The sequence below is a fragment of the Asparagus officinalis genome, chromosome 7 (genome assembly GCF_001876935.1).
Source record: "Asparagus officinalis chromosome 7, Aspof.V1, whole genome shotgun sequence".
Taxonomy (NCBI): Eukaryota; Viridiplantae; Streptophyta; class Magnoliopsida; order Asparagales; family Asparagaceae; genus Asparagus; species Asparagus officinalis.
The window spans coordinates 42,025,804-42,039,331 of record NC_033800.1 but is presented as its reverse complement, the minus strand read 5'-3'; the positions used below and the strand labels follow the sequence as shown (position 1 = coordinate 42,039,331).

General features: G+C 40.4%; 1 pseudogene; it reads right to left on the bottom strand.

Moving 5' to 3' along the window:
* On the bottom strand, positions 8,544-11,197 carry LOC109849299 (annotated as a pseudogene).

The following is a 13,528-nucleotide window of genomic DNA, read 5'->3' as shown; positions in this document are numbered from 1 at the left end:
GGTGTTGAGCTTGGTGGCTGCAGAAGATCTCTTTCTTGAGTAGTTGGATGTGAAGACTGCCTTTCTTCATGGTGACTTGGATGAAGAAATCTACATGAAACAGCCTGTTGGCTTCATTGAAGAAGGAAAGGAAGAGATGATGTGCAAGCTCAAGAAGAGCTTATATGGTTTGAAACAGGCTCCGAGACAGTGGTATAAGAAGTTTGATAACTTCATGCAGAACAATGGCTACAGAAGATACAATTCGGATCATTGCTGTTATTTCAAAAGGTTCGAGTTCAGCTTTATTATTTTGTTATTATATGTTGATGACATGTTGGTAGCAGGACCACGTTTGGAAGAGATAAACAGTTTGAAGAAGCAGCTAGCAAAGAAATTTGCAATGAAGGATCTTGGTGCAGCAAAGCAGATTCTAAGGATGCGAATCAGTAGGGATGAAGCTGAAGGGACGTTGAGGTAGAGCCAAGCTGAATATACCGAGAAGGTACTTCAGAAGTTCAATATGCAGAATGCTAAAATTGTTAGCACACCCCCTGGAAGTCAGTTCAAGCTATCTGAGGAGCAATCGTCTAAGACAAATGCAGATAGAGAGCATATGAGCAGGGTGTCATATTCTTCGGCCATTGGGAGTCTCATGTACGCGATGGTTTGCACGAGGCCGGACATCGCTCATGCAGTGGGAGTTGTGAGTAGATTTGCAAGCAATCCAGGGAAGCAGCATTGGGAGGCCGTGAAGTGGATAATGTGGTACTTGAGGGGGACAACAAACAAACCACTATGTTTTAGGAGGAAGGAGTTGGTGCTGCAGGGATACGTGGATGCGGACTTCGCCGGTGATCATGATACGAGGCGAAGCACCACGGGGTATGTTTATACCTTAGCGTCGACAGCAGTGAGCTGGGTCTCACGTCTGCAGAAGATTGTGACTTTGTCTACAACCGAGGCTGAGTATGTCGCGGTGACTGAAGCAAGCAAGGAGATGATCTGGTTGAACGGGTGCTTGGAAGAGTTGGATCTGAAGCAAGGGAGAAGAGTACTTTATTATGATAGTCAGAGCGCTATACATCTTGCCAAGAATCCAGTATATCATGCCAGAACGAAGCACATCGACGTACGATATCATTTCATACGCTCGCTGATCGAGGATGGAAAGTTGCATTTAATGAAGATTTTGGGGAGTCAAAATCCGGCGGACATGTTGACAAAGGCAGTCACCATTGAGAAACTGAAATTGTGCGCAACTTCAGTTGGCCTTCACGAGTAGAAGACGAAGGCGGAGCCACACTACGAGGATCGACGCGATCGCCGTGATGTTGATTGAAGAAAGAATTTTTCAGGGAAAAGATACATGCGAAGAATGGGAGAGTTCGGGTGAGCTCGTTGATGGCGCTTTGGTCTCCAAGTGGGAGATTGTTAGTCTAAGTGTGTAGACCCGAAGCTGCAATCGAAAAGACGAAGAAAACAATTAGAAGACTGTGCGGTCGACCGCTGTGACAGATCCGATCGACCGCGTGCACTGCAGGAGACTGAGAAGAAATTTTCGTTCTGGTCGGTCGACCGGCGTGGCCGCTGCGGTCGACCGTAAATGTGCACAGGACACTGTAATTGTTTTTCGCTCTGGCCGGTCGACCGATCTTGGTAAAGCGGTGGATTGCAACGCTGTTTCCCTGTTTCCTATTCTGTTTAGGAATTCTGTTTGGCTAGGGTTTGTTATAAATACCCAAACGTTTTTAGGATTTGTAAGACACGAAAAAGAGAGCTTTTTGACTGCAAAAAAGAGAGAGAATCTCAGAGAGATAAAACCATAGTTTGAGAGCTTGTATTCTTCTTCAATTAATAAAAGAGATTGTGTGGTGTGGCTCCCGAGGACGTAGACACGTTGCCGAACCTCGTTAAATCTGTGTGTTCGTCTTCTTTACTATTCTTGCAAGGTTAGATCTTTATTTGTGGTATTATTTCTACTTTCCTACTTTCAACACAAGGTCCGGAAGGGCAGGGGTTCGATTGATTGTTTCGAATCCCCAACACGTAGAGGCACGTTACAGGATTGTAGAGCTTGCTATATGAAATGTTGTTACTTATAGCCCTCTTCGATTAGTGAATGTCTTTATACATCATTTGTATTGCTTTGCCAGCTTTGAGTAGTGAAAGCGTGTGAGTAAAAGAAAAGGGTAGATAAGTGAGGAAGTCATCACAAAAGTTTCAGTCCTGTATGGTTCCTGTAAAATGTGGAATTTAAATGCCAGGGCCCAATTCAGATGACGGCTGCATTATGGGCTGTATTTGGGCCTAGTTTAAGATCATATTAACCGACAGCGTCTCACTTTTTGATGGCCCACGACAGGAATTCTAGACGAGAACATTTGGATGCGTAGAGATCTCTTGAGAATTATAGAGTATGAATAAATAGATATATATATTATAATATAGATATATATACTATATATTATTAGATATATATATCATACGTAAGTGAATAATATATAGTAGGAGTATATACTATATATGATAAGATAGCTATTATGATTAATATATGATATATATATTATGAAGGAAAACTTGTGTCAACTAAGTTGACATCCACCCAAACTTCTTAAGCCAGTTAGATATTTCCAGGGAGTCTTGCATGGAATATGAAGTAGACTTTTTATATATAATATTTGTGTGATAGAAAGTTTGGTGGACAACTTATTCCTATCCACTTAAGTGATAGGCAGTCTCTGGGCTCATTATTAATATATATATATATATATATATATATAGTATATATATATAATATATATATATTAATATATATATTATATATATATATATATATATATATATATATATAGTATTAAATGGGTATCTCTTACTATAAGGAGGGGATTTTCCTCTTAACGCCTCTAAAATCACATGATTGAGCGACATTATGGATGAGCCGCTTCCGCGTTGAACTCGATCTAGGCATATTCTAAAGACATCAACACACGAGAGATGATTTGATGAATCCGTCGTGTTTGCACCCTAATACGAGAGATGAGAGAAAATCTAGGGTGAGAAGGAGAGAGAGGACTACAAGTGGGGATGAAGGAGAGTCAAGAACGGCGGAACGACGGAGTCTCCCCAAACTTGGGTCGTGTTAGAGGAGTTTGAGGAGAGTAATGCCACTAATGCAACGAGGCGGATGCGATCACAAGTGTCGCTACACTCATGTGAATTTTTAGAAGCGTCAAGAAGGAATCTCCTCCTAGCAAGGGATAACCCATTAACCATCATATATATAACGTATAGTCTATAAGTATATAATTATATATATATATATATACTATATATAATAGAGCAAGACGTCTATCAACTTAAGTTGATACCACCAAGTTCCTAGCCACACATTTATTAATGGATAAAAGCACCTTTTTTGATATAGATGACAAGGGATGCCCCAGGCATATGAGTAGGTTAAAAACTTTGGTGACACACTATCTCCTATCCCAACTTAAGTTGACACAGTTCACTCACATATATATATCATATATATATAAAGGATATAATACTATATACTTAGTATATATAGGTATGGGGGGCTATATCTAATATCACTATATATAATATAATAATATATATGGTTTATGACTTATTTATTTGAATTTGATATTTTGGCATTCATGGATATGTCAGAAATTTCGTCAACAAAAGCAGGTGTGTTATGTTCTCAATTTCTCATCACATAATTATCATTTTTATTTTCTTCTTATCTTTTTCCTTTTCTTTCATTTGTTTCTTTCTCCGTAGTCTCAACTGTTCACATTGTAAGCCTTTGTTTTTCCTAGTCGTACTGCATTATTTTTGTCCTGCTTGCTCTTCTTTCTCACCCATCAATAAGGTTGGCTTACAAAATACATATTAACAAATGTCACATCTTAGAAGACATTTCAAGATTAAAAAAAAAATGTAAAACAACATATTTTACACAAACTTGCGGGTATGACAGTGCACACCTTTAGTTTCATGGTGCATCTGAAAGTTGGATGCATGTCAAATATTTGACTGATTTTATGATGTCCTTCCCATATCAACCAATTATTAGTAAGACACTTTCTTGAACTATTTTCATGATTCAAATCACCAATTTTGTGAACTACCACATTCTTCCTAGAGACACCCCCACCCTAATGAAAACAAACATCACACTGTTCTAAAGTCTTTACACCAAAAACACATTATATAGTCCATCTATGATCTACCAAAACCATAGCCATCAAGATTCTTCAGAAGAAAACAAAGGCACATAAACCCTTACAAGCCAAGCCAACAAAAAAAAGAAAAAAAAAAGAAAATCCCATGAAAAAGTTACCTTACTCCCTTGTGATTGGATGTTTCCTTCACTTCTCCTTTAAAAGTCCAAAAAGTCGAGTTTTATCTCCCTTTACTCTCTCAGTACGTGATCCCCTCTCCCTTTGCTTTGCACCTCAGTAAATCTACAACAGCCGTCCGATCGAAAACCCAACGGCCCAGATTCAGCCAGAGCTCTTACGTGTGGACTCGTCTCAACCACTGAGGACTTTGCCTGCCACAGCGGGGAAAGGACAGTGGACTGGGCGGACTCTCTCTACCCACTCGCACGTGCCAACCAGCTACACCCCCTCGCTAAGCTCCAAGCAAACCACTGTTTTTCGCTTCTTATTATTATTATTTTTTGAAAATTTTTGAAACCTCATGCTTTTGAAATAAATTATATGGTTTCTGTCACATGCATCCCATCATCGGCCATCATGCTTGCCGTCCATCCGTCACGTGACATGACCTCTGACGTCATGTCAGTGCTCCCAAAAATTCTAGCATGTTTGCGATGACTGGAGTGCCCCTAATCATATGCTTAAACCAGCTAATCTCAAGGGTAATTATGGGATTTAGCACATTTTGGGAAGAGGATTAAGTGAAGCAGAGTGTAGATTCGATTAACTAACTAATTAATTAATAATTAATAAAAAATTGCATTTTGAGAAATAAACAAAAACTAAGAGCCAATGGAACAAGTTCCTTTTATGTGTCCACATCCGGATGTGACCTCTCTTAGTTCTCTCGCTATCGTTTCGGGTTTTGTAGTTTAAGAATTGTCAATATTATTAAATAACCATAATAAAGTTGAACACTTCGTTATTAGAGAGAATCGGTTTCTTATAACCACAAAGATCACTAATCAAAAGGACCAAAGTACCCTTGAGATTTCCCCCAAGTGCCTGGCAAATACCAATGGCATTTCTGTAAAATACGGCGGAAATTAGGGGGTTATTAGGGAAGGGGAGCCTCCGAGTCAGGGGGAATGAGACCGAGGCCCCTCACATCCTCGTTGACAAACATCGAGATCTGACCGCAGCCAACCACCGTCTCCGGTAACGGCTACGAATCTCAGCCCCGACCTTTAGATATAATTACGACACTGCCACTGCTTTTTGTGAGGTTGATTAGTGCTTAATTATGAAAGCTCGCACTCTTTAGGACCACGGAAAAAAAAGGAAAGCACACGAGAAAGTTAGCGTACTTAAACTAAAAATGAGATTAAATAAAGTAAGTAGGTGATTAACCGAGGGATTAAAGGGGGGTAAGCCGGGGGCCCACGCAGTGCTGTAACACCTGGAGAGATGTGAAGGAGCACGTGGCAGGCCATAGGGGAATGGGTCAGAAAAGAGGGGGCTCAGCTCATCATGGTGTTAACTTTACAGTGGAGGGACAGGTGGCAGTGGCCTGGTTCCCATGTGGCACCCTCTTTTGGGTCCAGGGGGCCGGGCCCCACTTCAAGCTTATCCGCGAGACGAGAGAAGCCCAAAACAATGGGAAAATGTACAGTTTGTTTTCGGTGTCAAAGATGAAAGGGTAAAAATAACCATTTTAACTCGCGATGTTTGGTGTGGGAATTCATCTTGGGCTCAACGCATAAATTTTTACTTGTATGCAACTTATTCACAAATTCGAATCCCTTGGGGATCAGATAGGTTTTTGATAAAGGTTGAGGGATCTTCCAAAAAGAAATTAAGTTGCAATTATTATTAATTAATTACATCTTGATTTTTTTTAAATTTTATATATATATATATCCGTAAATTATGCATCCCATTCATCAACTATGAAGAAACGCCTCCAAATTCTCAAATCATTAAATTTGATGAGATGATCTACAACCGCAATGAAAAAAAAAAATACTACTACAATGGTCAAATATTTTCTCATTATCCATCGAAGCTGATATTCCTTTGACAAAACAAAACCAATAATAAAAAAAAAATCTATATATAGAGATGCTTTTAAACTTATTCTACAATAATAATATTCAATCATGAGAGTAGTAGTAACAATAATAATAATATAGACAACTATATGAGTGTACGGTTTATGTTGAGATGCTTTTAAACTTATTCTACAATTTCTAAAATATCTGTAGGGAGCCTCCATCTCCATGTGATTTTTATTGCCAAACAGAGAGGTAACTGAGCAGAGGATAATCTATTTTAGGAGGGGATAACTTTATTCCAAAAGGATTTCACTGCGTAGAGAAGTAAATTCTTTCAAAACGAGGGGTTAATGGGTATAAATGGAAATGGGAAATCAGCAGGTCATTTGTTATTACACGGTTGGAAGGAGTTATAACAGCCATAAATGCTTTTACAGTGGTAATAATTTGAAGATATTTTATATTTTTGTCCTAAGATTGCAACTGTGATTTGTTTTGTAGGCTAGATCACAAACCCAGCAGAGAAATGCAATTTAGCCACGCAAAAACTGTTTTAGATCCCAACAGTCATCATGTGATCTTCATAATTTCTCCTAACTAATAATTTGGAGAGAGAAAGGCTAGAGGCATTTATTTCCGGTGATCCGATTTATTATTTTCTGAACCAAATCCTGTAAAAAATAGTTTTAAACAAAATTATATTCTTTTAGAATTCACATGGAATCAGGTGGGTACAGCATAAATCTTTGGAGGGGTAAACAGTGCACCTAGACATAACTTTTAATTTGAGGGCCACTTACTTTCGGAATAAAATAAAGCGAGATGAGATTTTAACTTTATTCTCACGAAGCTTTTATATTTATTATTTTTTGTCAGATCAAACTTGGTCATATCTTTTTAACTAAGATTCTTATCATTGTATACAATTTTAATTTGTCCGGGTTAGCCTTTAATCGAGTCAAGCTTAAGAGTAAAGAGAAAGAAACGAAGAGCAGAACATTGATTAGCGATATTCTAAACAAAGCTGGCAAAGTTCAACCCTTCTAGCTTGGTTCCTACTGAATTTGGGGCTGCTTTAAACATTAGTCGTAGATTAGTATTGCTAATTGAATTTGTGCTTGCTTGCTTTGAGAAGACGCAATACAAGTGAATTTTTCTGATGTGCCCTACTACTGAAAGTTGGTTGGTATTTAAAATTTTATTAATGCTTCACGGACCCAAATAGGGGACCAAGGTATGAGACAGGTGAGGTGTCACCATCCGGTTGCATGATGCACTGTTTATGAACAGTGCATCATGCAATCGGATGGTGACACCTCACATGTCCCATGCCTTGGGTCCCCTATTTGGGTCCCTGTAACAACACCCTTAAAATTTAACTTTGTTGGACAGATCTCCGGCAACATGAACTAGATAATTAAGAAACTGATTAAATGTGACACGGACTTGTGTGATGCTAGCAATTAGTCGCACTTAGAATTTGGTAAGCTAGACCCCCAATATATGGGTATTGCTTGTTGAGTCCCGATGGGTTATTAATTACTATGAGTTAAATGTCAGCATTTAATTAGCACCAAAACTTAAACGATGTTAATAAATATAGACATCGTTCAAAGGCAATCCTCTCGACTGCGGAGCAAGCTTTCTGTTTTATTTTTTTATTTTTATCCTTCACTCAAAAAAGAATTATTGAAGAGGATGAAGCTTGGTCTCCGTTGAAGAAGAGTTGTTTGCGGACCATATTTGTACGAAGTATAGATACGGTTTCTAGTTGCATATTGGTGTACAATTTAATCAGAACGGCTCATGTCTCAAGAATGTAGATAATCGTATTGATTGTTGAATCTCATTAAATCTTTGTATCTATGTGCTTCTCTTTTCTTTCTTGCGTAGATCTGTGGTATTGTGTTGATAACAAGAGCCTCTGGTGTTCAAGTCGCTGCCTTGTCAAATAAATCTCAATCAAAAGATCTAATTACTAACAAAACTGTATAATACCTTACCTCTATGATTTTTTGAGAGTCCTTCGAAACTTAAATTAATGCGAAATAAATTTCCAACAATAACATCTCTGAGGAAACTATTTCAGTCACCCGCATACATTTTGAGGGACCGACATTTTTTATTTTTTATTTTTTTGTGATACCTCGGTCCAGAATTAAACTCAAGATCATACATACGAGCAATATTTAAACCTCCTAACTGTTAGGTTCACTTGCATTTGCGTGAGAGACCAACAATTTAGAAACCCAATATTAAATTAATTTGGAATTTTCTGATGGCTCTTGAATAATCAATCCATTCCATCAAAAACAAGAAGCACGCTAGGGAGAGAGAGCAGGAAGATGACTGATGTCGCTTGAAAGTTGAAACTGTACAAACATATAACGCTATTACAAAAAATAAAAGGGGAGAAAATGTAAAAAAGAAACTAGACCAAAGTGATCATCAACACTAACATTAATTAACAGCATTTTAACACCAATAATAAACCCTAGACAAAATTTCGCAACCTTCCATCTCCAAACTGTACAATGATCCCCAAGGAATTCAAATCCCCCATTTTCCCGCCATCTCCCATATTCAACAGCTGAGCGCCTCATACTTCACCGGTATCAGCCTACTGAATCCGGCTTGCGCCAGCATACTTCCGACCACCGCCAAATCCCGGCAACGGCCCCTTGATACCCGTGGCTGCCGTCACTGGCGGCCGCCACTGCCGTGCCGGCGTCTCGTTTGTCGGACCCGCTGCCTGTATGCAGCAGTCGCAGCTGTGCAGCCGCTGCAGCCTCCTTCACCCTCTGCTCTCCGCCGCCTTTCCTCATCCATAACCGTTGACATTATGCTCGAATACCCTTTTTGTAACATTCTATACAAAATCAACGCCGACATCCTCGCGTGATCCCTAACCGTGTCAAGATCCCTATACTCCTCTGCAAACTCCAATCGGTCCACGAACAATGCAGCCTTATCTGGCTTATGCTTCAATGCGAGCAACCGATGCGCTCGCTCTAACTCAGATCTAGTGCATCCCCTTCGAACCCCGATGAGCACGTAGTAATCGACGTCACATCCTTCACCACTCGCCACTCTCCGTCGAAGTTCTTGAATCCGACCCGTCAACACCCGGAGACTGCTTGGGATGTCACGGTACCGAACATCATAATGCGGCTTCCAAGCTGGTCCAGGGAGCTTCCGATCACGGAGGACCGAATCATACAACAGTTTCAAGTGATCAAGGTCCCGTAGGCAATCGGGCAACGACCGAACCAATTCCATAAGGTCAGCACGAGCCCGCAGTGCTGCGATCGATGTCGGATCCAACGCAAGCGCTCGGTTGCAATCGGCTATCGACTCGGGCAGTCGGCCAGCGGTTGTATGCCGACGTCGGCCAACGAGGCACGCCGCAGCGAATCGCGGTTGCGCGGGTTGCCCCTACGGACACATCAAGGATTCTGTCGAGAAGTGCCGGATGGACTCAGAGAGGAAGGCAGCATCCGAGGGCGGCCAGCCGCAGCAGTGGGCGACGGAGGAGGAGCTGGATGTGGGGAGAGGAGCTGGAGATGGAGTTCGGATTTTGGTCGGAGGCGGGTTCAGGTTTCGACCCGATTGGCTGATTGGATAGTGGACTGCCTGTTGAGAAGGCGAATCAGGTCGTCGGAGCGGGACGTGCTCTCGCGGCGGAACGCCGCGGTGGCTGATGCGGCGGCCGTCCTGGAGGGGGGACCACCGCTCCGTCCATTAGGCCCAAATGGCAGCAGGCTTGGCCCAATATCAAATCCTGAGTGAAACAACAAATTCAGGCGGACAGTGCTACTCGCGGGTGATGGTAATTGAAACATTTTTGTAATTTTTGAGTGGTTCGGAAATGTGGCAGGTTTGTACAAACATTTTCGTTGTTTTGGGGTGAAGCACAGTGTGATCAGAAATCTTACGGCGGAGGTTTTGGCTGGTTCTACAGCGATTCCCTATGATTTGCCAACTTATGCAAATAACACCCCTACATCTTCCAAATAAGATATAGTTCTTTTGAGGGGGGGGTGGGGGGGGGGGGAATGCTTACAAAATTTTACCTCCATTGCTGCCTTCTCTGTTGCAGCTCCTGCTGCAATCAGCCACCACCTTCTTCTTCAAATCCGAGACCGAGAAGCACCGGAACGAGCGATCACCACCCTCAGCCTTGCCCTCGTTAGGAGACAACAACTTAGCCTTCTCTTTTGAAGGATCGTTAGAAGCCAAGGAAGTAGAGGAATCGTCATCAGGGATCATCTTGAAGCTCGGGATGTAATCCTGTAACATATCAGCAACCTCCCGAAATCTTCGAAGAAAGAGCAAGGACCGGGCTTTGAGCTCGAGGGCCGTTTCGAACCGAGGAGAGAGAGCGAGGGCGGAGTCGAGGAGAGAGAGAGCTGCATTGACGTCGGAGGTTTGCTGGGTTGAAATGAGAGATCTTGCGTCTTTGACGTACTTGTCCACTACCTGGAGAGAGAAAATCAAAGGGGGAGGGGGGGAGTTCAGGTTTTTGAGATGGATACAGGCTGAAATATTTGACTTAACTTGATTCGTGGGTTCTTGCGTAAACACGAGAAAATACAAGCCAAAGAAGCAAGAAGCAAATTACCTTTCTGTTGGTAAGCCACCAGTGCCTCTTCTCTGCATTCAGAGAAGGAGAGGCCGCCATTGCTGCAACCGCATCAAGCTTCTTCGCTCGATCTCCTCTCTCAAGAGTCAGTGAGAAGCCAATGAGCTCTCTTTAGAAATCTCTAGCTACAAGGCCCAGATTTGAGAGGAGCCTCTTATTAAGGGGGTGAGACCGTGAGAGGCTCAAATAATGAGATCAAATAGAGGGAGAGAAGAGAGGAAAAATGCCAGCTTTGACTGCCTCCACTTCTTTCCCTTTCAGAGAAAGCTTTGATCCTTCAACTTCCTCGCTGGCAAAGATGCTCTCAAATGGGATGACCACAACAAATTTAAGAAAGGTGGAAAATAGAGAAGCGTTTTTTACAAAAAGCTCCCTCAACTACAGCTTTTAACATTTTAAACCACAGGGTAATATTTGTTGTACCGTCCAACTTGACATTCACATATGAACACCCAGTTCGTTTAGCATAAGGGGCTATCTATCTTATTTATCAAAAATAAAGAGTAACAAATAAGAGTTGCGAGGTCCGTACGTACCCTTTGATGTAAATAGCAGGAAGATTCTTACCACTAGACTATCTTTGTAGCCTAGCAAAAATTAAATTTGGCTTCATGTTCGTTTTTTATATTTTTGGTATCGCTCATGAATGATAGTTTCTTCAGTGTTCTCGTCGGGTGTCTCTATCCGGAGCGACCATGATCAGGCCATCTGGTTTCGGCTGGATGCCTTGTGATTGAGAATGATACTATATTACTGCAGTTTTTTTTAAACTATTTGAGCTTTGTTGTAAATCCCCTAGCTACAGTTGATTGAAATAGATTTCATTTGAATAAAATGAGGATTTGAGCTTCCCGTTTGAAGAGAGATATATATACGCCGTGATACTTATTTTCAAAACTCCAGCGTCTCACTAACACAGCGCAAAAGTGATTAAACTTAGAAATCACCAACTGGTGCTTTTAGAATCCTTAAGATCTGAATACGTGAAGAAAATATAATAAAAGTCTAACTTTTGACTCTAACTTTGTTATTAAAAATAAATTCAAAGCTTGTTATTTTTGAATTTTAGCCAAAATTAGATACTATTGATAAGATTTTGGAAATCTAACAACCCGATTGACTCCGTCTCGTCAAGATAGGTGATTTACATATATAATATGTCAGAATCTATCTTTTCGATTGGAAGATATGATCGTTTTTTTACGGACAAGTCAGTAATATCTGCATCTAGCTCGTGATAGTCCCTCTCCTCCATGAATTTGTCTGTTATGTGTCCTACATCAGTCTCCCTTTATTGAAAGAGCTCGACCCTGAGCTTATATTTGCTTGAATAGTAGCTTCCTCGATAAACACTTTTTCTTCTCCTGCATCGATCAACATCCACCTCATACTCAACACCGATTTTTTAATGATCTCAATCTATTCTTTTACCTCCTCAGCTAGGACTTCTTCTAAATTAAAATTTTGCATGAATCTTTCTAACTCCACGTGTGCCATAATTAACGGTATGTGAATCTACAATTGACTTAAAAATCTCCTCCAAATCTTTCCCTTGTTGATTTTCATATCCTAATGTTGAAAGGCATCATATCAATATTGTTGAAATTATTAACAATTATTGCTTCCAAAGATGAATTTACTTCATACTCCGTATACAATTCTTTCGTCTCCTGTTTCTCAAGCCCCAAACTAATAAAGTCATATATATCATTTTATTGCCTCTCTTTCTATTACATCCTTCTGCCTCATGACAATATCAGCAAGTGTAATATCAATTATATGCATGATATCTATTTTCATTGACATATCACCATCAACTTCAAGAATCTCATGCACAACGAAGGTTTTCACCTCAGGAGGAATCTTGATGATGAGGGAATCTTCCTTTTCGGTTGAGTGTACCTCATTGTCTGTCGCTGGAAATGCCTTCTCCTTAGCAATATCTGTTTTTGATGCCTCAGGTTCTATGATCAACGTAATTGATAAAGTCCTCCTTGTTTCTTCTTCGGTGATCTTCACAAATTCAGGCTTTTGCTTAGAGATGAATTGAGATTCCTTAGTTTCACAACAATCATAACTAATGTGAGAACTTTTCAAAAACATCCATAATGAAGGTCCTTTATTGTTTTGCTCAAGTTCTCGCTCCACATTCTTCGTTAAACAAACAATATCGGCTAAGGTAAAAGAATTTTACAAAAACAACAATATTGTTTGTAGTTAGAAGGGAGAAATGATCTCTCAATTTAAACCAAATGCCTTCCTTGTGATATTGATTTATCAATACTTTATCCCACTATGTAGATGCTTTCCCCTTAAGTCTGTAGACCATTAACTTAAATTCCAATCTTCTGAGATCATCTTGTACTCAAAATATCTCTCCACCTCATCAATCCAATCAAGGAAATCCTCAACATGAAGTCTTCAATCAAAGGATGACATCTTTAATTATCTAGTTTGATAGTTTACCAGCTACGGTAGCTTGTATGATCATCGCTGTTGGATTTATCATACAAGGTTGGATTTCGTCTTTAGTGACCATTAACACGATCTCAAAATCATCCTAGATTCATATGTCTTGATGTCAACACAAGTCAGTCCATGAGTGTCTTCATCTTTGGCGACCATTAACGCGATATCAAAATCGTCCCGAATTCAGATGTCTCAACATCAATGTAAGT